We start from the raw sequence: 26,250 nt of genomic DNA, 5'->3' as shown, positions 1-26,250 counted from the left end.
TATGCGGAGTGGGTTGCTGTTCCCACGCCTCTTTGGCCACGTCCAACAGACCACGAGGATGTCTGCCATAAAGCAATTCGAAGGGCGAGAACCCAGTAGAAGCCTGGGGTACCTCTCGCACTGCGAACATGAGATAGGGCAGCAGAAGGTCCCAATCCTTCCCATCTTTAGACACCACCCTTTTTAACATAGTTTTTAGAGTTTTGTTAAACCTTTCTACCAGACCGTCCGTTTGCGGAGGGTACACGGACGTCCGTAACTGTCTGATATGCAGCAACTTACAGAGTTCCCTCATGACCTTGGACATAAAAGGGGTCCACTGGTCAGTCAGAACCTCTTTAGGTAGCCCCACTCGGGAGAACATCTCCATTAGCTCCTTAGCTATAAGCTTCGCTGATGTATGTCGCAGTGGCACCGCCTCCAGGTACCGAGTGGTGTAGTCCAGGACGACCAAGATGTGTTGGTGTCCTCTAGCAGACTTCGGTACTGGGCCTACGAGTTCCATAGCGATTCGCTCAGGCTACTTTCACACTTGCAGCAGAGTGATCCAGCAAGCAGTTCCGAAATTCATGCTGGATCCGTCAAACGTATGATACCGTAGACTGTTTTTGCCGGATCCGTCTGCCGGATCCGTCAAAATAGCGGTTCCGTCTATTCTGTTTTCTTCCGTTTTTAAACGGAAAGACCCATCCGGTGTTCAAATTTTGAGAGATGAAAGAGATTCAATCGGTTATGCAAATACTATAGGGGCTATAAAAGACAACCGAAGGTCACTTACCCCTCAGATGCTCCCTCTGAAGATTGCAAAGATGATGCCGGACCATATTCGTTTTGGATTTCGGGCTCTAATTCTGGTTTCACGCTGGAGAAGATGTCTTAGAGCCAGATGGCGTCGTAAGCGTCGCTATTGGGTGCATCCAATAACCTCTGCAAGAATAAGAAGGGGAGCTTTTGAAACTCTGTTTCCTGAATTGAGGGATTATCCAGAAAAGTTTTAAAATTACTTATGGATGACCGTAGAAAGTTTTGATGATCTCTTACAACGTGTGTCACCTCACATCCAAAGACAAGACACCACTTTCCGCTGCTGTGTTTCCCCAGCAGAACGCCTATTGCTGACCAAAGAAAATTTTAATAATTATCAAATATTACTAAATTTATTTTTAGTATAATGTTTTTACGGTTGATATTTTTGGTTTTAAAGTGACACCATAAATCTTTGAGAACCGAAATTTCCTAATTTATTTGGCCAATACTGTACAAAGTGCATAATTGCGGCTATGAATGAGGCTCAGCATTATTATTTTGACTTCAACATCTTGTATGGTAAAGTTTTCATCCACATATTGGGTATTAACGATGTTGAAAGCACTGTGATCAATATTGTTCGCCATGGAGAGCCAGTTTTATCATTGCATTTTCTAAAAAAATTTTAGACCGTAGAAAAGTTTGACCAAACAAATGAATGGTCATAAGGTCCCATAGAATTGCGTCCGATTGATGTACCTTGTATATTATTTTTTGGAAAAGTATTTTACTAGTATTTACCCTATATATATATATATTTTTTTTAGGTTTCTGGCAAGTGGAGAAAGTTTCACCTCACTCTATTTTCAATTTCGCCTTGGGATATCAACTGTCTCCATAATTGTGAAGGAGACATGCTGTATTTTGTGGGAACAACTGCATGGTGAATTTATCCCACATCCAACTCAACAGCAAAAATTTTGGGACGTTTGTCAGTTTCCAACCTGCATCGGTGCGGTAGACGGGAAACATATTAGGATTATCAAGCCCCAAGGAACCAGATCAGAGTTTTTCAACTACAAGAAATATTTCTCTATCATCCTAATCGCCATCGCAGATGCCCAATATTGTTTTGTTGCCGTCGACGTAGGGACGCACCAACGATTCAATGGTTTTTAAAAATTCTTATATGGGCCGTAGTCTATATAACAGACAATTTGATTTTCCTCTGCCTCAACCACTGGCAGGTACAGACGGCCCACCCATGCCGTTTGTATTGGTTGGTGATGAGGCCTTCTAAATGTGTGGAAATCTTCTGAAACTGTATTCCCGCCGCGGATTAGATTTAAAAAAACGCACAACTACCGATTGACCAGGGCTCGAAGGATGGTTGAATGCACATTCAGGATTTTGGTTGCAAAATTGAGTATTTTCACTAAACCCATTCATATGAAGGTAGAAATGGTCGACAAAGTGGTAAAGTCTGCTGTTGTGTTACACAACTACCTCCTTAAAAAAGAACCACTAAATTTGGAACAGATACCGGAGGACAGCGAGATGGCAAGCATTCAAAGTTTTGGACCGCGGTAAAGTCTAGCGGTTGCACGGATGAGAGACTGTTTTGCGGATTATTTCTGCTCTGATGCAGGAAGGGTGGACTGGCAGGACCGATTTGTATAAACATTTTGTGATTAATTTTCAATGAACCGTTAAGTTCTGTTTGTTTGTGGTTACAGTGGGGTGTATTGTTGTATATTGGATTTTTTGTTCATTAAATATTGTAGTTCAACGTACTGTTGGGGTTTGCTCTGGTAGGCAGATGGTAGCGGTGGCAGTATAGAGGCTCAGGAGACAGGCTTTGTGTCCAAACCGTGCTCTTTTATTCACTTCAGTGCATCACATCAAAACTGTGCAATTCACACAACAGCAATGTCTATAAACCCCACCTCCCACAACGGATCCCCAAACGCTGCAGGCGTCTTGGTGCCTGTTCACACAGTCTCTCACATCAGTGGTCAGTACTACACCTTGTCATGGGGCGGGTTTGTCCAAGTTAGACAGGCCACGTGTCGGCCTGGACAAGGGATTGGCTCCGGCCACAGGATCCCTTCTTTTGGTCCTTCGCTGAGCCTGCAGCAATTGGGCAGTTCTTGTTAGACGAGCGGACTACAGCGCTCAGCCCGACCGAGCGATCAGCCTCCCACACAGCTTCTTGCAGTGAGACAGGAGACCACACTTCATCAGCAGCCCCACAGTCAGTGAGCCTCAAACCTATATCCACAGCCCTGGGTGTAGCAGGAAGACCACACCCAGCAAGCATAGTGAAGGATTAACTCCTTCCCTACCCAACTAAGGCCAGAGATAACCAACCTGCCAGGATCAGTGTAGACTGACACCAACAACTGAAACCTGTCCACCCTGCTCTTACTCAACTAGGGCCACGACCCCCGGTGGTACATATCTTCCATCCACTACCACTCCAGACATTCTCTTACATATCCCCCCCCTTTGTTCACCCCTGAAGGCTTGACGACCCCGTTCAATCCTACCGGGGTGAACACACATATAGCAGTGTACCCGGGACAGGGCATCAGCGTTCCCTTGCAGGCGACCTGCCCTGTGCTCAACCCTGAATTTAAAATTCTGGAGGGATAAGAACCATCTGGTGACCCGAGCGCTCCCCTCCTTAGCCTGGCTCATCCACCGGAGAGGGGAGTGGTCAGTCACCAGACGGAACCTTCTCCCCAACAGGTAATACCTGAGAGATTCAAGTGCCCACTTGATGGCGAGGCATTCTCTTTCTACCACGCTGTACCGGGTTTCCGCTGGGGTGAGCTTGTGGCTCAGGAAACCAACGGGGTGTTCTTCACCATTGATTTCCTGGGAGAGTACCGCCCCGAGGCCTACTCCAGAGGCGTCCGTCTGGACTATAAACTCCCGTCCGAAGTCGGGCGTCACCAGAACTGGGGACCCGCATAGGGGGCGACTTCAAACGGGAGAACGCCTCTTCCGCCTGCTCATCCCAGCGAACCATTACCGACTTCCTACCTTTCAGGAGTCCTGTCAATGGGGCAGCTATAGTGGCGAAATGTGGGATGAACCGCATATAATACCCTACCATCCCTAAAAATGACCGCAGTTGCCTGGTCGTAAGGGGTGTAGGCCAATTTCGGATCGCCTCGATCTTATTTATTTGGGGCTTAACGACTCCCCGTCCAATGACATAACCCAAATACCTCGCTTCCTCCAGGCCCACTGAGCACTTTTTTGGGTTGGCGGTCAATCCTGCCTTCCTGAGCGAGTCTATCACTGCTTGAACCTTCGACAAGTGACTTTCCCAGTCCTGGCTAAATATGATTATATCATCTAAATATGCTGAGGCATACCGGAGATGTGGTCTGAGGACGATATCCATCAGCCGTTGAAACGTGGCTGGAGCACCGTGCAACCCGAAGGGCAACACTCTATAATGGAACAGCCCCTCCGGCGTGACAAAGGCGGTCTTCTCTTTTGCTGTCTCTGTTAAAGGTACCTGCCAGTACCCTTTTGTGAGATCTATCACCGAGAAATACCTGGCTTTACCCATTCGCTCTATTAACTCATCTACTCGCGGCATGGGATAGGCGTCAAACTTTGAAATCTCGTTTAGTTTCCGGAAATCATTACAAAAACGTAATGATCCGTCGGGCTTTGGGATAAGAACGATCGGGCTAGCCCACTCGCTCCTAGACTCCTCAATGACCCCTAACTTCAGCATAAACTTTACTTCCTCTGAAATGGCTTGTCGCCGAGCCTCCGGTACCCGGTACGGTCGTAAACGGACCTTTTCCTGGGGCTCGGTGACAATGTCATGTTGGACGAGATTGGTACGTCCCGGAAGGTCAGAGAACACGTCTTTATTCCTGCTAATGAACGCCTTCACTTCTTGAGTCTGCTTAGTCGACAAACCGCTACCTATCTCTACTGCAGGGGTGTCCTCTGGTACCACTGTAGGGCCGGGGACGTTCTCTGCAGCCAAGACAAAGCGCGGGTCATCCCCAAGGAGACTTTCTCTATCTTTCCAGGCTTTCAGTAAATTAACGTGGTACACCTGCTCGGGCTTCCGCCTTCCTGGCTGGTATACCCTGTAATTCACAGGGCCTAACTTCTCTCTTATCTCATATGGCCCTTGCCACCTGGCCAGGAATTTGCTGTCTACGGTGGGCACTAGTACTAACACTTGGTCGCCCGGGTTAAACGTCCTTACCTGGGCGGCCCGGTTGTACACGCGGCTCTGGGCCAGCTGTGCCGCTTCCATATGTTCACGGACTATGGGCAGAACTGTTCCTATCCGGTCCTGCATCTTCTCGATGTGCTCGACTATGCTTTTGTGAGGGGTAGGCTGTTGCTCCCATGCCTCTTTAGCGATATCCAACAGCCCTCGGGGATGCCTACCATATAACAGCTCAAACGGTGAGAACCCCGTGGACGCCTGGGGCACTTCTCGCACCCCAAATAACACATAGGGCAGCAAGAGGTCCCAGTCCTTTCCATCTTTTGCCACCGCTCTCTTGAGCATTGACTTTAGGGTCTTATTAAAGCGTTCCACCAGCCCGTCAGTTTGGGGGTGATAGACGGAAGTACGCAAGTGCTTAATATTTAATATTTTGCAGAGCTCCCTCATCACTTTGGACATGAAAGGGGTCCCTTGGTCCGTCAATATCTCCTTTGGGATCCCCACCCGGGAGAACATACCCATCAGCTCCTTGGCTATCAGCTTGGCTGACGTGTGGCGCAGGGGTATCGCCTCAGGGTAGCGAGTAGCGTAGTCTACTATGACCAGGATATGTTGGTGGCCTCTGGCTGACTTGTTAATGGGGCCTACCAGGTCCATTGCAACCCTTTCGAAAGGTACTTCAATAATGGGCATGGGCACCAGGGGACTACGATAATGAGGCTGGGGGCTGGTCCTCTGACACTCTGGACAGGACTGGCAAAACCTCCTGACTTCCTCATATATCCCCGGCCAATAGAAACGCTGCAGTATACGTTCCTGAGTTTTCTGGACCCCCAGATGTCCTCCTAACACATGAGTATGCGCTAGGTCTAATACCATGCGGCGGTATGGCTGGGGTACCACCAACTGTTCTATTACCTCTTGCCGGACTTTGTCGACCCGGTACAGTAGGTCCTGGTTACAGGCCAGGTGGGGAAATTCCGAGTCGGCTCCCGGGTGCTGAGCCACTCCATTGATGACAGTCACCCCTTCTCTGGCCCGTGACAATGTAGGATCCTGGAGCTGGGCGGTCCCGAATGTGTCTCGGGATACTTCTAGTTCTGGAACAGATGGGACTGCCACCGGCTCACCAGCCAACCCCTCTAGGTACAAGCTATCGGGTTGACACTCTTCCTCCTTATTGGTGACCCCTACAGCTGGTAGCTCCTCTTCAGGATCAACGGGCACCGGCTCTGCACCCCGTCCCTCCCAGAGAGACCAGAACAGGGGACAATCCCTACCTAGGATGGCAGCGTAAGGGATTTGTCGCCCCACCCCAACCACCTGCTGTATCTCCCTTCCGAGGGTAGACAAGGTCACACAGGTTGTAGGATATTCTCGCTGGTCCCCATGAATGCACACAATCCTGATGGTTTGCTTGCCTGGGCCGCGACTGGCCACCAGGGACTCGTGCACGAGGGTCACTAAGCTCCCCGAGTCTAGCAATGCCTTAACTGGGTGTCCATTAATAGAGATGGCACACAACGGGGGTGTATCAGTGGATAGCAGCGAAGCAGCAACATACACCGGCTGGCCGAAAAAGGAGGACCGTCGTGCGAACCCGCAGTCCATGGGCTCTGCCGCCCCCGGGCAGTTGGCAGCAATGTGTCCCAGGCCCTGACAGTGCCAACATCTAATCCCCGGGGCCTCTCGTCTCCCCAGGTTTGGCCTCCCAGGAGTGGAAATCACCTCCCCCCCCTTAAGCCGTTGAGCCCCCTTCTCAGGTCCCCCTTGTGGCAGGGAGAGTGAACGCCGCTTTTGCAGGAAGGCGGACTCTCGGACCAAGTCCTGGGTTGCCATGTATCTCTCGACTAGGCCAACAACTTGATCCAGGGTGCCTGGATCACCTTGTCCCACCCAGCGCTGTATTGCTCTTGGGAGGGTACGCACCAAACGATCCACCACCACACGTTCCACCATCTGCGAGGGGCTCAATGTCTCAGGCTGCAGCCATTTTTTTACGAGGTGTAACAGGTCATAGGCCTGGGACCGAGCAGGCTTGGACTCTGAGAAAGCCCACTGGTAGACTCGATGTGCACGCACATAGGTATTAACCCCAAGACGAGCCAACACCTCCCCCTTCAGCCTCTCATAGCTCTTGGCTTCCTCCTGACTGAGGTCGAAGTAGGCCTTTTGTGCGTCACCCACTAAAAATGGCGCCACTACTTCGGCCCACTGTTCTGCCGGTAACCTTTCCTGTTCCGCAGTGCGTTCGAAGACCATCAGGAACGCCTCGATATCATCCTCGGGGCCCATCTTCCTTAACGCTGAGCGCACCTTATCCCGGGCAGCAGGTAGGATTGCGGTTCCCCCCGAGACGGCTTGTTGTTGTAACACACGCATGGACTCCTGCATAGTCGCCAGTTGCTGGGCCAGTAGACTATTCAACTGCCCCTGGTCTCTCAGGGCTTCCTCATGTCTCCGAGTAGCCTCCTCATTACTTTGCACCAAGTGTCTAATGGCATCCTCCATCTTATCTGGAGCCACAAAGCTTGCCGGCTTAATATATGACATACAGTCCAAACAGCACAATTTTCAGCCTCACTGCCGTTTGCCCGCTGAAGCCACCAATTGTGGGGGTTTGCTCTGGTAGGCAGATGGTAGCGGTGGCAGTATAGAGGCTCAGGAGACAGGCTTTGTGTCCAAACCGTGCTCTTTTATTCACTTCAGTGCATCACATCAAAACTGTGCAATTCACACAACAGCAATGTCTATAAACCCCACCTCCCACAACGGATCCCCAAACGCTGCAGGCGTCTTGGTGCCTGTTCACACAGTCTCTCACATCAGTGGTCAGTACTACACCTTGTCATGGGGCGGGTTTGTCCAAGTTAGACAGGCCACGTGTCGGCCTGGACAAGGGATTGGCTCCGGCCACAGGATCCCTTCTTTTGGTCCTTCGCTGAGCCTGCAGCAATTGGGCAGTTCTTGTTAGACGAGCGGACTACAGCGCTCAGCCCGACCGAGCGATCAGCCTCCCACACAGCTTCTTGCAGTGAGACAGGAGACCACACTTCATCAGCAGCCCCACAGTCAGTGAGCCTCAAACCTATATCCACAGCCCTGGGTGTAGCAGGAAGACCACACCCAGCAAGCATAGTGAAGGATTAACTCCTTCCCTACCCAACTAAGGCCAGAGATAACCAACCTGCCAGGATCAGTGTAGACTGACACCAACAACTGAAACCTGTCCACCCTGCTCTTACTCCACCAGGGCCACGACCCCCGGTGGTACATATCTTCCATCCACTACCACTCCAGACATTCTCTTACAGTACTTACATTTTTTTTCCGTATATTTATGTTGAGGAGCGACACATACTTGCGTCGCTTCACTGGCGCTGGAAGATTAGGTCCGGCTTGTTATAGACACTAATGTTCAATCTACTGTAATGACCGGCGTCACGCACAGGGAGGATAAAAGGGAAAGCCCTGCCCAAGGGAGAGGGAAAGGTGGTGACCCCTAACTCACCTTGCGGCTGGCACCTGACTGCCCTGATGTCTCTAGATGGATTCCTCACCCGTGTGGCGATCACGTCCCTAAACCCTGGCTTTCCCTAAAATGAGCCCTAGATAGTGAACGGGCCGGTGGGATCGCTAGTCTGCACCACTATCACTAAGAGGGAAACACCAGGGAGAGGACAGACAAAACAGACAAACACATACACCCAGGTGGGCGATAACAATAGAACACAAAGGTCCAACAGGGATCCGGAGGGTAGCGTTCTGGACCAACTACCAGAGAACGCAGCAACACAGCTCCAGGAGGTCAGAATAGATGTCCAGGCAGGAAGTTCTATCTCTGGCAACCAGAGAAGTGTGAGAGAGGAATATAAGGAGGTTTGGGAGTGCTGGACAAGGAACAGCTGAGGAGAAGGAGCTACGGATCCCTGAGTGAGCCAAAAGGGTTTGCAAAGCAAACCCAGAAAGCTACCATAAGGAAAACAGCCCTATCTTAAATAGAGCGTGCAGCCAACCGCTGCGACTTACTGACCCCGGGTATAACGGAGTCAGGCTTGGTTCTCGATACCCTCGTGACAGTACCCCCCTCTCTACGAGGGGCCTCCGGACACTCAGGACCAGGTCTCTCAGGATGAGAGGCATGAAAAACACGAACTAGCCTGTCGGCGTTTACCTCAGACGCAGGAACCCACATTCTTTCCTCGGGACCGTAACCTCTCCAATGCACCAGATATTGAAGAGAGCGGCGGACCCGACGAGAATGAACAATTTTGGATATCTGAAATTCTAGATTACCATCCATGACAACAGGAGGGGGTGGCAGCGGTGACGGTTCTAGAGGTGGAACATATTTTTTGAGTAACGACTTATGTAAAACATTATGAATTTTAAAAGTCTGAGGTAAGGCGAAAAGCCACGGGGTTGATGATGGCTACAATTTTGTAAGGGCCAATAAACCTAGGACCCAGTTTCCAAGAGGGAACCTTGAATTTAATATTCCTAGTAGACAACCACACATAGTCATTCACTCCTAGGTCCGGACCTGGCGACCGTCTCTTATCAGCCATGCATTTGTATTTACCTCCCATATTTTTCAAGTTAGCTTGCACCTTCTGCCATACCGATGAAAGAGATGACGAAAACCGTTCCTCTTCGGGAACCCCAGAAGACCCCCCCTCTTTGAAAGTACAGAATTGGGGATGAAAACCATATGCACCAAGAAATGGTGACTTGCCAGTGGATTCCTGACGATGATTATTTATGGCAAACTCAGCTAACGGTAAGATGACCACGAGCCAGCATGGAGTGAGGAAGCAGGATTGCAGCGCTCCTACAAAATCCTGTGAAATATCCTTTATACACCTGGCATAATCGGGGTTTCTTGAGCTCATTCATCATATGTTGGATCCCTTCATACTTGGGGACACTCTGCCCGGTGCTGGATTGCTGAGTTTTGGCTGTGGCGCTGTGGATGCCGACGGATTTAGGGAGAGGAGCGGAGGGACGCAAACTGAGGAGAGTGTGGAGTGAGGTCGGGGCACAATCCGCCGCAAGGTACACAGCGCAGGTACGGCTTGCCGAAAGTTGTTAACAACTTACCTTGGACTGCTGCCGATACCTGCTGGAGTCTTGAGCCCGGCGACCGAGGCGGGAAGAAGCCGCGCGGTGGGCACCATCTTGCCGTTAAGTGTATGTGCAGCGGCGCTCCTCTCTGCCCCAGCAAACGGAGTGGATCGGCGAAACACTCTGTATCTCCCTACTTCCACTATTATCCTGAAGTCCTGCAGTGGTAATCCTCTTAGGAGCCCTTATGTATGAAAGCTGCATAGTTCACCGCAGTTTATATGAAAGTTTAGTGGTGGTGCTGGTGTACTTATTCCCCTCCCCCCTGAGGAATGTAAAGATATCTGGCAGTCTACTTGGCTGTGTGGCAGGACTTGCTGAATTTAACAAAGCCTTATCTTGTTTTGCTGCATGAGTGACAAACCCCAGCAGATCTTTAAAGTGTCTGTGGACTATTTCTATGGGCCGCAAAACTTCTTCTGTGGCTCCATCATCTGTTAAACGATTCATGGACGCCATGAGTCAAACTGAACAGGAAAGTGAGGGGTCTCCTGTCCCTGGTGCCTCTGCTGAAGCCTCTCAAATTATGAAAGCTATAGCTGATTGTCAAGCTGCTCTTAAATCAAAGATAGACCATTTACAGTCTGACCTTAGCTGTTTGCGACACGATTTTGACAAAATACGTGAAAGAACATCTGCAGTGGAGCAAAGAGTGAGTGATGTGGAAGATGCGTCCAGAGCAGCTGGAAATGACACCAGGCAGCTGCTGCAACAGGTACAGATGCTGCAAGCCAGGGCGGAGGACGCTGAGAACCGCAATAGACGTAACAACGTCCGTATCCTGGGCTTACCGGAGCGAGCAGAAGGGTCTACCCCAGAAATTTTTGCGGAACAGCTCATAAAAGAAGTGTTACATCCCATCTCACTTTCCAGTTGCTTTGTTATAGAAAGGGCACATCGGATTCCGACCAGGCCCTTACCGCCGGGATCCCCTGCTAGACCTTTCATCATGAAGATCCTGAACTACAGGGACAGAGACGCTATTTTGCTAGCTGCTCGACAGAAGGGAAATGTCAGCTATGAGAATGTCCGTCTGTCCTTTTACCCGGACTTTACTTCAGAGGTCCAGAAGAAAAGGAAGCAGTTCACTGAGGTCCGAGCGCGGCTGAGGGACAAAAATGTGAAATGTGCCATGATCTACCCTTCTCGCTTGAGGGTGCAAGATGGTGAAACAGTCAGTTTTTTTAGTACTCCTGAAGAGGCTAATGAATGGATTGAGAGAAATGCAGCATACGGGTAGGTTACCCGACACTGCTAGGTTTTATGTGTATTCCCCTTTAAGCCAGTTAGGCCTGTTGCAGGCAATCCTTGGTACAGTCAGCAGAGGGAGCTCCCAGTTCTGTATAAATAGGCAGGGCCTAGCCTAGGAAGGGAGTTCAGAAGTTTCTAGAGTCTGAGGAAGCTGAGAGAGAGACAGAGGCATGTCAAGGAAAGCACGAGGTACTCAAGACAACAGAGGAGGTACTTGATAAAGATAAAACCAAGGATATACGCCAGAGCTAGGGTATTGGGCCTTGGAGAAGAGTTTATATGTTCCAGGATCAGTCAGGAATAGAGTGCAAGCTGCCTGTACTACAAGTCCTGTGTTTGACACTCTGAAGTCACCTTGCTATACATATATTGCCTGCATCAACTGTACTGAAAATCAACTGTCTGCAAAGGAACTGCGTTTCCGTTAATGTCCCTATATGATGACTACTAAAGTTTGCGTTCTGCTTTAACATCACGTGGTTCCTCAATTATTCCTGCTATCAGCAAACGGCGTGCCACCGTTTAATTGGCACTGGCGTCACGAACATTTCTCATCATCACCTGCCCTTGCAGAGAGTCAGCTGTCTCAGGTTAGTGTCTATTGCAGAAATCTAAATGCAAGGCCTCACCGCTGATGGTTTATACTATAGTGTTGGCAGCTGGAGCAAATAATACTTGATTAAATGTTAAATTGTTTTGCTGACAAGATGGTTGGGGGAGGGGGGGGAGTATCCGGTATGCTGGGTGGCAACACCCTGTATGACTATGCACTGTTGTGGGTAGACATGTATACTTGCTTCCTATCACCAACGTACCTATATGGTATATATGTTCTAATGAGTTAGGGTAGGTTACTGTACCCAGGAGTTGCTAGTTTGGGGTGTCAGGCTCAACCATGTTAGGGAGGTTTGGGCAGGGTGGGTTGGGGAGGTGGGGAGCGGGTGGTTTGGAGAGGGTTTCGCTGTTGAGGGGTTCTTTGATGTGGATTGTATGTGTGCGTGAATGTGCCTTCATTGGTCGGAGATTATGGAGATGTTATCTTTGGAAGAATAAATGGCGGTAATTAAGCTACTTTCGTGGAATGTTCGGGGTCTCAATGATAAGATTAAACGGTCTTTAGTGTTCAATTATCTGAAGAGGTATAACCCTGACATAATGTTATTGCAAGAAACGCACCTGCAGGGCCAGAAAGTACTAGCTTTACGGCGCCCATGGATAGGCCCCACATATCATGCGGTTTACTCAAACCACGCTAGAGGCGTGTCTATTTTAATTGCTAAAAGTCTTCCGTTTCAAATACTGTCTGTACAGCTGGACCCTTATGGTAGGTATGTGATTTTACATGCTTGTGTCAGAGGCCTGCAGTACCTATTTGTGGGATTATATATTCCTCCGCCATTCCGAAGAGATCCTAGACTTAATTACAGCTAAAATAGCAAGATTTCCAGCAATGCCTTATATTATTATGGGTGACTATAATGCCACTTTAGATCCTATAAGGGACAGAAGGGTTCCCCAGGCCTCACACAACAATGTCCTATCACATTAGGCTAATACTTATGATTTAGTAGAGACGTGGCGCTATTTCCACAACACAGATGCACAATTCTCTTGCTATTTGGCTTCTACTGGCTCACTCTCTCGTATAGATCTGGCCTTTGTCAGCAGAGATTTATCCCCCTATATCAAGTCCAGTGATTATTTACCGAGAGGAGTTTCAGACCATGCCCCCCTCCTTCTGATACTGTCACAGCCGCTGGCTTCGACTGATAAGCAGTGGCGGTTAAACCCTATGTGGCTCGAGGTATTACCTGTGGTGAGCGAGAGTCTAGATGCAATGGGGAATTACTGGGCTGAAAATGAAGGGTCTACGAATCCTCTGGTAGAATGGGATGCTTTCAAGTCAGTAATGAGGGGGGCATTGATTGCTGCTATTGCAACTCATAGAAAGGAACTGAATATCAAACGGATAAAACGGATAAAACTAGAGACAGAACTAGCTAATAAGGAGAGGTTATATATACTAGATCCGTGCCCTGAGAAACAGACTCTGTGGCTTGAGGTTTACTTTGCATTTAACTGAATATACTGAGAAGAAACTTTTAAATCAGAGGCAAACAATTTTTTCAGATGGTGATAAGTGTGGCAGGGCCTTGGCGTACTTGACTAGATCTGAGACTCAACAAACGGTAGTGGCGGGAATTCTGAATGATCAGGGGCTCTTATTGAGGGAGCCCAGAGATGTCTGCCGACAGTTTGCCTCCTATTATGAGACATTGTATGCACCCAAGATCACGTGTACTTCGGAGGAAATTGTCAATTTCTTAGCAGGTATTAATATCTGACCTGGAGATTGAAACGGCCATTAGTTCCTTAGCAACCAAGAAAACCCTGGGACCCGATGGATTTCCTGCTGAATGGTATAAGCGATTTTCTAAAGACCTGGTTAGTAGATTTGGGAAGCTGTTGAGGTATGCACTGGAAAGTGGTTCGTTGCCACCGTCCTTTCTGGAGGCAACGATAGTAATGATTCACAAGTCGGGGAAGCCATCTGACCAGTGTAGCTCTTATAGACCTATCTCACTTCTGAATCTTGACGTCAAAATCTTTGCGAAGGTACTGGCGTTAAGATTGCGGGGGGTAATTCTCTCCTTGGTTGGGGTAGATCAATCGGGTTTTATGCCAGGGAAAACCACAGATATTAATTTTAGGCGATTGTTCACTAATCTTCAGGTCAAACATGATAACAGAGGTATGAGGGCTCTTGCGTCCTTAGACAATGAAAAAGCATTTGATTCAGTAGAATGGGAGTTTATGTGGGCAGTGCTGACTCAAATGGGCTTTCCGGAGAATTTTTTGTGCTGGTTACAAATGCTTTATAGATCCCCTTCGGCGAGAGTCAGGGTGAATGGGTACACATCGGACTCCTTCCCCTTGGGTAGAGGCACTAGACAGGGCTGCCCTCTCTCCCCCCTGTTATTTGCATTAATCATGGAACCTTTGTCGATACTCATATCCTCTAACTCAGGTATAGAAGGTTGGGAAATAGCTGGAATATCAGAAAAGCTTTCATTATATGCTGATGAGATGCTGGTTTACCTAGCAGATTCAGGGAAATCCTTGGATACCCTTTTAGGTGTTGTTGATCAATTTGGGGGTTTCTCGGGTCTCCGTGTGAACTGGGCTAAGTCTAGTCTATGTCTGGTTGATGATGTTGACCCAGCTCGCATTTCGGTGAACAATAAGCTTCAGATTGTGGAGCAATTTACATATTTGGGGATTATTGTTCATAGAGATGTGGCAAAATTTTATGATTTGAATGTTGCTCCTACAATGCAATCCATTACTCGAAAGCTAGAGGCTTGGGAAAACCTTCCTTTAACTCTGGTTGGGCGTATCAATGTGGTAAAAATGATTCTTCTCCCAAAATTGCTATACTTATATAGGGCTGCCCCAGTGTTACTCCCCAAGAGACATTTTGCTACTTTGGATAGGATAATCGCTCCCTTTCTATGGAATAAGTCTTCTCCCAGAATAGCGAGATCCACCCTCCAGGCGTCTTACCTGCGGGGGGGTCTTGCCTTGCCAAACCTGTACATGTACTATGTAGCGGTGCAGCTGAGCTATGTGGCGTGGTGGGTACGGGCTGACTCAGGTAACTCGGCGGTAGTGTTGGAGGCAGCTTTATTGGGGTCCTATGAGGCACTTACGAACTTGGCATATAGGAGGGGGGCTAGGTCTACAGTACACTACACCCAATCGATGGCTGCTGCAGTACAGATGTGGGTCAAATGGGGTCAGAAATGTAACCCTGATGAGAATGATATTACTTGGTCGCCATATTTGCCTTTGTGGAGAAACAGAGTGCTACCGGAGCTGTTCTCATTACTGGAGTTTGAATTTTGGCCTCAGAGGGGGGTGCGCTACCTTACCCAACTATACGTTAAAGGCCTATTTAGAACCTTTAATAGTTTGAAACAGGAATTTAATTTGCCCCAGCGTTGTTTGTATAGATATCTTCAACTCAGGCATGCCTGTCAGGCTCAGTTTGGTAGAGAACCTTTAAAACTGGAGTGTGGTACAGTTGAAGCAGCGATTAGGAGGGTTCCGTTGGTCAAACCAGTGTCGACCCTGTATGCGTCGTTGATGGCGTTGCAGGACTCCCCCCTGGACAGGGCATTTGTTAGGTGGAAAAGGGACATTGAAGGTTTGGAAGATGTCCATGTTAAGGAATCTAGCTGTACATGGAGATCTACAGTGGTAAGTGCTAGGGATCAGTTGATTCAAGTTAAATGGCTTCATAGAATTTATTATACTCCTGGGAGGCTATTTAAAATGGGTAAATTGCCGAACCCTCATTGCATAAGATGTGGACATGAAAACGGTTGTCTTATACACATGGTTTGGCAGTGTCCGATTATTCATGGCTTCTGGGAAGAAATCCATAAATATCTTAATGACAAACTAGGCTTTCCTAACGTCTGTACTGAGCTCACTAGTCTGTTGGGAGTAGCCAACGAGATTGTTCCAACCAAATTTGGCAGGAAGCTGTATAGAATACTCTTATATTATGCTAGGAAAACTATCCTTCTCAACTGGAAACCTCCTAAGAATCCTACTGTGCAACAATGGGTACATCTAGTTAATGCTGATCTTGAATTATACAAGTTTGTGTTTGAGAGAAGAGGGACCCCTGATCGCTTCATGAAGATATGGGACCCCCTGGATTGGAGCCCAGACTCTAGTACCATAGATGACTGAAAGACTGTTCTGACCAATGAAGGCGTGTGTGAATGTGTGTGCGTGTGTGCAGTACTTTGAATCTTCCTTAGGATTGATATCTTGGGTACTGTTCATCCTGAAGGTGATATCTTTTTCTTCTGTCCCGAACTTGGGTCATGAGGAACTGTTATGATGGATCCCATGTATTTGATTTGTACTGGACTCAATTGATGATTGTCTGTATTTGATGTGTTTGTTATGCTTTTTGCTAAATTAATAAATAAAAAGATACTATTAAAAAAAAAATATGATGACCACAACTCTTGGTTTTCAGACACAAAACATCTTAGATATGTCTCAAGGTTTTAATTGGTACGCTCAGTCTGTCCATTCGACTGAGGATGGAAAGCTGAGGAAAAGGACAAGTGTACCCCCAAACGGGAACAAAAAGCTTTCCAAAATTTAGAAATAAACTGGGTACCCCGATCCGAAACAACATCGGAGGGGACCCCGTGAAGCTTCACGATTTCACTGACGAATACCTGAGCAAGAGTCTTAGCATTAGGTAGTGCGGGTAATGCAATGAAGTGTACCATTTTGCTAAACCTGTCCACTACTACCAAAATAACTGTTTTAAAATCCATTGACAGATGTGTCCACGGTCTATTGGGAATGACGAGTGGTAATAGAGACCCTGCAGGACGTGTATGTGAAACTTTTGCGCGCGCACAGGTAGAACAAGAAGACACAAAATCCAATACATCCTGACGCAACCTTGGCCACCAAAAACGACGAGACAATAGCTCCAAGGTTGCTTTACTACCCGGGTGCCCAGCAAGTGCCGAACTATGATATTCCTTTAATAATTCGAAACGTAGGTTCAACGGTACAAACAATTTCTCTGAGGGGCAAGAGACCGGGGCGTCTCCCTGGGCCTCTAACACCTTCCCCTCCAACAGAGTGTACCGCAGAAACAACCACTCCTCTTTGAAGAATGGGCACCGGATCACTCACATTACCCCCTCCAGGGAAACAACGAGATAGTGCATCAGCCTTGGTGTTCTTTGCCCCAGGACGATAGGTAATCACAAAGTTAAACCTGGTAAAAAATAGCGACCACCTAGCCTGTCTAGGGGTGAGACGCTTAGCTGATTCGAGGTACAGAAGATTTTTGTGGTCCGTAATCACAGTGACGGGGTGGACTGCCCCCTCTAAGAAGTGACGCCACTCCTCAAACGCAAGTTTAATAGCTAATAGTTCCCTATTGCCAATATCGTAGTTCTTTTCTGCTGCAGATCGTTTTTTAGAAAAGAAAGCACAAGTACGCCATTTGCCAGGAGACGAACCCTGAGACAGCACCGCCCCCACTCCCACCTCTGACGCATCGACTTCAACAATAAAAGGCTGAGAGACATCAGGTTGGACTAGTACAGGTGCTGAGGTAAACCTCTCTTTTAGAGAGGAAAAAGCAACTTTAGCGGCGTCAGACCATTTAGAAAAATCAGTCCCCTTCCTAGTCATGTCAGTAAGCGGTTTTACAATAAGTGAATAATTTTTTATGAATTTCCTATAGAAATCTGCGAAGCCCAAGAACCGTTGTAGTGCTTTGAGGTTCTCAGGAAGATCCCAATCTAAAATTGCCTGGACCTTCCTAGGATCAGGGCCGTCTTTACCGCAGGGCAAAAGGGGCAGCTGCCCCGGGCCCAGTTGCTCCTGGGGGGCCCAAGCAGCATTTTACTTGGATTTTACTTGGGCCCCCTATATTTTGTTGCCGCCGCCGCCCGCCGGCCATGTAACATAACAAAGTCATGGTCCGGACTATAGAAAGAGAGAGTGAGGAGGGGGCGGGGCCCGGGGCCGCTCTGCGCTCCGCTCTGCGCTCCGCTCTGCTGCCTGGCCTGCCTGTCTCTTTAACAGAGCAGACCAGTGGCTGCTGGAGAGTGATGCAGCTGCCGCACAGGCTGAGAGAAGAAGGAGGCGGAGCCCCAGCCGGCAGCCACAACAGACAGCCTGAGCCAGCCAAGCAACTGAACTTACAGGTATTTGGTAGCCATGGGGGGGGCTCATATAGGACAGGGGAGGGGGGGCTCATATAGGACAGGGGAGGGGGGGCTGATATAGGACAGGGGGGGCTGATATAGGACAGGGGGGGCTCATATAGGACAGGGGGGGGCTCATATAGGACAGGGGGGGCTCATATAGGACAGGGGGGCTCATATAGGGGAGGGGGGCTCATATAGGACAGGGGGGGGGGGCTCATATAGGACAGGGGGGCTCTTATAGGACAGGGGAGGGGGGGCTCATATAGGACAGGGGGGGCTCATATAGGACGGGGGGGCTCATATAGGACAGGGGGGCTCATATAGGACAGGGGGGCTCATATAGGACAGGGGGGGCTCATATAGGACAGGGGGGCTCATATAGGACAGGGGGGCTCATATAGGACAGGGGGGGCTCATATAGGACAGGGGGGCTCATATAGGACAGGGGGGCTCATATAGGACGGGGGGGCTCATATAGGACGGGGGGGCTCATATAGGACAGGGGGGGCTCATATAGGACAGGGGGGCTCATATAGGACAGGGGGGCTCATATAGGACAGGGGGGCTCATATAGGACAGGGGGGGCTCATATAGGACGGGGGGCTCATATAGGACAGGGGGGGCTCATATAGGACAGGGGGGGCTCATATAGGACAGGGGGGGCTCATATAGGACAGGGGAGGGGCTCATATAGGACAGGGGAGGGGGGGGCTCATATAGGACAGACAGGGGGGGGGCTCATATAGGACAGGGGGACAGTGTGTGCTTTCCTGCTACTACATCAACCCCCCCCCCAGGGATCTTGGGGGCATTAAGGGTTGGACTTTAACTCCTTGCTGCTGATGTTGAGTGTGCCAGTGTGTGTGTCCGTCCCTGTGTGTGTGTGTCCGTCCCTGTGTGTGTGTGTCCGTCCCTGTGTTGTGTGTGTGTGTCCGTCCCTGTGTGTGTGTGTCCATCCCTGTGTGTGTGTGTGTCCGTCCCTGTGTGTGTGTGTGTCCGTCCCTGTGTGTATCACCATGCCCACAGTGTTCCTATGTCTTGACGCAGCTGCTTCAGAACGTTCTGTGCGGGACAAGAGGAAGAAGATGGAAGAGGAGGCAGCGCCAGCATGGAGTCCGTGCGATAGACACAGGGAGGCACACTAAGGACGAAGGTAACACTTCCACATGATCTACACTAGTGTTATCTGTGGTTTTACATAGGACTGCAGGTAACACTACTACATTATTTAGCACTAGTGTTATCTGTGGTTTTACATAGGACTGCAGGTAACACTAGTACATTATTTAGCACTAGTGTTATCTGTGGTTTTACATAGGACTGCAGGTAACACTACCACAAGGTTAGCTCGCACAGGGCGCCTGAACACCTAAGGCCGGCCCTGGCTGCGCACCCCAGCGCCAAGGGATGACGTCACTGATGTAATATGCCTCTTATATGTGGAGAGCGGTGATGTCACAGATGTAATATATCACCTATATATGGACAGCGGTGATGTCACTGATGTAATATATTACTTATAAGTGATATATTACATCAGTGACATCACCACTCTCCACACATAAGTAATATATTACATCAGTGACATCATTGCTGTCCACATATACCGGTAAGTAATATATTACATCAGTGACATCACCGCTCATCACATATATGTGGAGAGCGGTGATGTCACTGATGTAATATATCGCCTATATGTGGACAGCGGTAATGTCACTGATGTAAAATATCACTTATATGTGGAGAGCGGTGATGTCAGTGATGTAATATATCATTATATGTGGAGAGTGTTCATGTCACTGATGCAATACAGCGCTCCAGATGGCGAGCAAAATGGTCGCCAATGTGCCTTAAAATTTGCAGATGGCGACAAGACTTGTCATAGACTACAGGCCTGAGGTCTATTTGGTAGTGAAATCCCAGCGCAGGCAGGCGTGATGATGTCATCACGCCCGCCTGTGCCAGGACGCGGTGAGGTGTGCGCGTCTGCGTTGCACCATCCCTCGCCGTACCAGCAGCTAGTGAGCGCCAGTGAAAGGAAACAGGTGAGTATAAGATTTTCGCTTTTTTTTTTAGGTGTGGGAAGGCGGGATCCAGGGGGCCCAAGTAAATTCTTGCCCAGGGTCCAATCAATATTAAAGACGGCCCTGCCTAGGATCCATACGGAAACCTGAAGCAGATAAAAAATAACCTAGGAATTGTATCTCCTGAACGGCGAAGACACATTTTTCAATTTTAGCATATAATTCATTCGTCCGTAGGACCTGCAGTACTTGTCTGACATGCACCTCATGTGTTTTCAGATCAGACGAATAAATTAAAATATCATCTAGGTATATTACCACAAACCTGCCGATTAGATGACTAAAAATGTCATTAACGAAATGTTGAAAGACGGCAGGAGCATTGGTCAGACCGAAAGGCATAACTAGATTTTCATAATGCCCCTCAGGGGTGTTAAACGCTGTCTTCCACTCATCCCCCTCCTTAATACGAATCAGATTGTAGGCCCCCCTAAGATCAAGTTTGGAGAACCAGCTAGCACCCGCAATCTGGTTAAACAGGTCAGGAATGAGAGGAAGAGGGTATGGGTCTCGGATGGTTATCCGATTTAATTCGCGAAAATCTAGGCAAGGACGCAGGCCCCCATCTTTCTTTTTAACAAAGAAAAACCCTGCAGCCACGGGTGAAGAAGAGGGTCTGATGTGTCCCTTAGCCAAGCTCTCGGAGATATAATCTTTCATGGCTTGTCTCTCTGGACCCGAAAGATTATATAACCTGGTCTTGGGTAATTTTGCGCCGGGAATAAGGTTAACCGGGCAATCATAAGGATGATGAGGTGGTAACTTCTGACAACCCTTTTCAGAAAAAACATCCTCAAAATCCGAAATAAATGTAGGTAGGGTAGTTATGGAGGCGACTAAGCAATTGCTATTTAAGCAATTTTCTCTGCACTGCTCACTCCACTCCAATATCTCCCTGGCCTGCCAATCCACTACTGGATTGTGCGCTACCAACCAGGGAAGACCCAGCACTACCGGAGTGGGAAGCCCCTCCAGAACATAACCTGAAAGCATCTCGTTATGGTGGTCCCCTACCCGAAGGTGTAAATTATGAACAATGTGGGTGAGGTTTCTCTGAGACAGGGGAGCAGAATCAATAGCGAATATGGGAATGGGTCTCTGTAACGTACAGAGAGACAAACCCATAGTGCGGGCAAAATGGGCATCTATCAAATTTACCCCTGCTCCACTGTATAGAAAGAAAGAAATAGTCTCCGTCTTATCACCAAAAATAATAACCGCTGGCAACACAAATTGCGATGTATGTATGGAGGAAACGTATACCCCCCGGCTGACATCCTCCACACAGCCTGGGGCTAGTAGTTTTTCCGACGGTCTTTTGTTTCTGAGGAAAGAAGGACGGACATTAATGAAATGACCCCTCTCCCCACAAAAAAAACAAACCCCACGCCTACGGCGAGCCTCAGGAGGACGGACCTGATGAGTAGTTCCTCCTAGCTGCATAGGCTCGTCTAAGTCCGTACAGACTAACTGCTGCTTGGGAGGGGTTACCAATTGCTCCGGTTTTTTCAACCTGTCCCTAAGGCGTCTCTCTATACGGATAGAAAGGGACATAACCGCATCAAGGGAAAAGGGGGTCTCATATAATGCAAGCGCATCCTTAACCCTTTCGGATAACCCAGAGCAGAACTGACTCCTGAGAGCCGGGTCGTTCCATTGGGTTTCCATAGCCCACCTACGGAATTCAGAGCAATACTCCTCTACCGGCCGCTCTCCTTGTAAGAGTCTCCGTAATCTTGATTCAGCCAGTGCGACTCAGTCAGGGTCGTCATATATGAGACCCAAAGCCCCGAAAAACTCATCCACTGACCGGAGAGCCTGGGAATCAGTAGGTAAAGAGAACGCCCAGGACTGCGGGTCCCCCTGCAGCAGGGAAATAACAACCCCCACCCGCTGATCTTCATTACCAGAGGAGTAAGGGCGCAGTTTAAAATATAACTTACAGGCCTCACGGAATGTCAAAAACTTGTCCCTTCCCCCAGAAAATCTGTCAGGGAGAGGGACCTTGGGTTCCGCAACAACCTGGTTACCAGTAGCAACCTCTGGGCTTGCGGTCAGTTGAAATCGCTGCTGTTGCTGGAGGACCGACGCCTTCAATCCTGCCACCTCAAAAGACAGGCCATGAAATTGTTTGGACAGAGCAGCAATTTGATCCATACTGGATTCTAAGTAGGTAAAAATTTATTATTATTAAATTTTTTTATTTTTTTTAACTACACAAAATAAGGGCCAGAGATAATGTAATGACCGGCGTCACGCACAGGGAGGATAAAAGGGAAAGCCCTGCCCAAGGGAGAGGGAAAGGTGGTGACCCCTAACTCACCTTGCGGCTGGCACCTGACTGCCCTGACGTCCCTAGACGGGTTCCTCACCCGTGCGGCGATCACGTGCCTAAACCCTGGCTTTCCCTAAAATGAGCCCTAGATAGTGAACGGGCCGGTGGGATCGCTAGTCCGCACCACTATCACTAAGAGGGAAACACCAGGGAGAGGACAGACAAAACAGACAAACACATACACCCAGGTGGGCGATAACAATAGACCACAAAGGTCCAACAGGGATCTGGAGGGTAGCGTTCTGGACCAACTACCAGAGAACGCAGCAACACAGCTCCAGAAGGTCAGAATAGATGTCCAGGCAGGAAGTTCTATCTCTGGCAACCAGAGAAGTGTGAGAGAGGAATATAAGGATGTTTGGGAGTGCTGGACAAGGAACAGCTGAGGAGAAGGAGCTACGGATCCCTGAGTGAGCCAAAAGGGTTTGCAAAGCAAACCCAGAAAGCTACCATAAGGAAAACAGCCCTATCTTAAATAGAGCGTGCAGCAAACCGCTGCGACTTCCTGACCCCGGGTATAACGGAGTCAGGCGTGGTTCTCGATACCCTCGTGACATCTACCCACGTTTGAGGAGCGACACATTCTTGTGTCGCTCCACTGGCGCTGGAAGATTTGGTCAGGCCTGTTATAGACACTATTGTTCAATCTCCCAACGCTAGAAGAGTGACACATACTTGTGTCGCTCCACTGGCGCTGGGAGATTTGGTCAGGCCTGTTATAGACACTGTTGTTCAATGTCCCCACGCTAGAGGAGTGACGCATACTTGTGTCGCTCCACTGGCGCTTGGAGATTTGTTCAGGCCTGTTCTACATACACTATAAGTTATCTCCCATCGCTGATGGAGCGACCCAAGTATTGGTCGCTTCAAAAGCGATGTGAGATGTTACATTTTTGTATACACTATTTTAAATAAAAACAAAACAAATGAAATTGTCAAAAACAAATATATTTTATTTTAAAATATAATTTTTTTAATAATAATATAAATAAACTTTAAAGAAAAATAAAACGACAAATGCCTATATGTAGGCCCAGTTGGAGTAGAAGATTGGGTGGCGGAGGGCAGAACACGGTTTGGTCCCCCTCGGTCCTGCTCTTGTGCTCCCGTGGACATATAAGTGTGTATTGCGGCAAGTACGACAGAGGGAGTGTGCAATATTGGGGGGGGGGGGGGGCAGGAGAAGGAGTTGACCGAGCAAGAGTAGAGGGAGTGTTGAAACTGGTGGGAGGAAAGTAATGAGGAGGGGAAGGAGAAAAGTGTTGAGTAAAGAGCTCAGTGGATTGGAAATGGGGATGGGGAGGTTGGGAAGGGGGGTAGGTAGTTTGGGAAAGGGGGTTTTTGGGATGGGGATGGGCATGGATGGGGATAGGGCATGGACGGGGGATAGGATGTGGGCCGCCCCCACCTGCAGACGTCGCACTGTGTCCTCCAAAGCGGCAACTCTATTGGTGAATCCCATCAAGGACTCGTAAACGAGCCTTGTGAGATCCTCGTAGTCCGCCTGACGGCTCCTACCGGTCCTCTGATGACGCATCAGGGCCTCAAACAGAGGTGCCATTGTGGCCATCGTTGAGTCGCCAGAGGGCACAGGTAGGGGAACATTGAGGTCCCGACCAGCTGTTGGAGTAGCACGAGAGGGACCCGCGGTGGGCGGCTCTTCAGGGACCACCTCCGTTGCGACAGCCTCCGGAAGGACTTCACGATGTGCTGTAAAGGAAACAAAAAACTAACTGCCTGGGCCACACACATAGATTGGAGATCAAAATTCAAAATTAGTATAAACATTATATCTTACCTTCGCAGCTACGAAGGTATGGCCGCTTTCGTGTTCCTCGAGACCCACTCGGGCGCTTGACCTCCTCGTTAAAGTCCTTCTTGTAGCAGTCCCTCATTGACCGACACCGCACCATGATTGTCGTCCCTGTCAACAAGAAAAAGAAAACAAAAAATGTATTAATTCTTAAAATTCATTTTTTGTTTAGGACATCAAAAATGGTTTACTATTTGATTGAACCTGCCACAAGAACAATAAAAAAAATATTGATGTTAAGTATCAGTAGCAGTGACCAACTTCAACCAGACAGAAAACCAATTTTGACTAAAAAGCAGACGTAAGCAGTATACAAATTATTACTATATCACTGAGGTCGTCCCAATTCGGCACTATCACCCCACAGCTCTCGAGCCAGAGGAGCCGGGTCGCATGATGGTCTGCGTGGCGGCGGTCGGTGTGGTACCACAATGGTGGTCGGTCCTCCACCATGTGGATTAGGAGGTCGTTGTCGATCAAAAAACCGCAGACGTCCTCCTCATCCGTTCTGGTGGAGCCTCGGGAACCCTAAAAATATATATATATTTTTTAACATAATGTTTGAAAGATTTCGAATTAAAAAGACTTTTTGTGAAAATACTCACATGACCATGACCGCCGCGTGCTCCCCGGCTTCCTCTGGCTGGGGCTCGATGACCTCTCTCGGAGTCAACGGGACGAGCTGACTGTAATAGAAGAAAAAAAAGAAAAATTTACAAACATACAAATCATAATTCTGAGATAAACCAATAAATAAATAAATAAAAATACCGCTTTCTGTCCTCCACCACCGACTTCCTCCTCTCCTGCCGTCTCTAGGCCTCAGTTGAAGATGATGTGCCTGTATAAAAAAAAAATAATAAATGGATTTGAACTATTATAATATAAGTTGTATTACTTACTGGACATTATTTTTGAAGTTCTAAAATAAATTAATGGTCTAGCTGGTCTGTTTCTCTGGCAAGAGTTGTCTGAATGTCTGGCTGTCAAGCGGGCTTGCGGGCAGGGCTATTGTGTGGCTTTTTTTTAGAAATTGTATTTTCTTTGGATATTTTTTCCTACATGAGAAAAAAAATTATTGGAGAGTTATTCCTGTTGTAAGACTACTACCCCTAGCATCCACTATGTGCTTGCACCACCTGCAGTCCCTATGAAAAAGTACATAGGGACTGCATGTGGTCCAAGTACATAGTGGATGCTAGGAGTGGTAGTCATCAGGACTACTACCCCTAGCATCCACTATGTACTTGCACCACATGCAGTCCCTATGCAAAAGTACATAGGGACTGCATGTGGTGCAAGTACATAGTGGAAGCTAGGAGTGGTAGTCATCAGGACTTCTACCCCTAGCATCCACTATGTACTTGCAGTCCCTATGCAAAAGTAAAGGGAGGCGAACCAGCTATACACCCCATACTGTACGGTCACTTCACTAGACAGGTACATCTCTGCTTAGCTGGACAATATCTGATAGCTCCGACCCCACCCACATACAGTCGTAATACAATCCCATCTTCTAACCGTAACAGTAAGGCCGCATGCACACGGGCGTGTTTTTTCACAACTACAGACTGTAAAAACCGAGGCTACTGTCCTGCAGAGTGGATGAGCGCATGGCGTTATTGGTTGCTAACTCGCTATGATGCCGTGCGCTTCTTGCCGCCACCGCTGTAAAGTAATACACTTGTATAGATCATACAAGTGTATCACATTACAGTGGTGGTGGCCGGAAGCGCACAGCATCATAGCAACCAATGACGCCGTGCGCTCATGCACTCTGCAGGACGGCAGGACGGGTTTGTACGGTCCGTAGTTGTGAAAAAACACGCCCGTGTGCAGGCGGCCTAAATCTAATATTTCCACTTCAAAGACTTAAATACTTTTTGCAGTTTACTTTAGTAAATTATTTTCAATAC

The sequence above is a fragment of the Bufo bufo genome, chromosome 5, assembly GCF_905171765.1.
Source record: "Bufo bufo chromosome 5, aBufBuf1.1, whole genome shotgun sequence".
NCBI classification, from domain to species: Eukaryota; Metazoa; Chordata; class Amphibia; order Anura; family Bufonidae; genus Bufo; species Bufo bufo.
The sequence above is the reverse complement of the archived record's forward strand: the minus strand, read 5'-3'. Positions refer to the sequence as shown.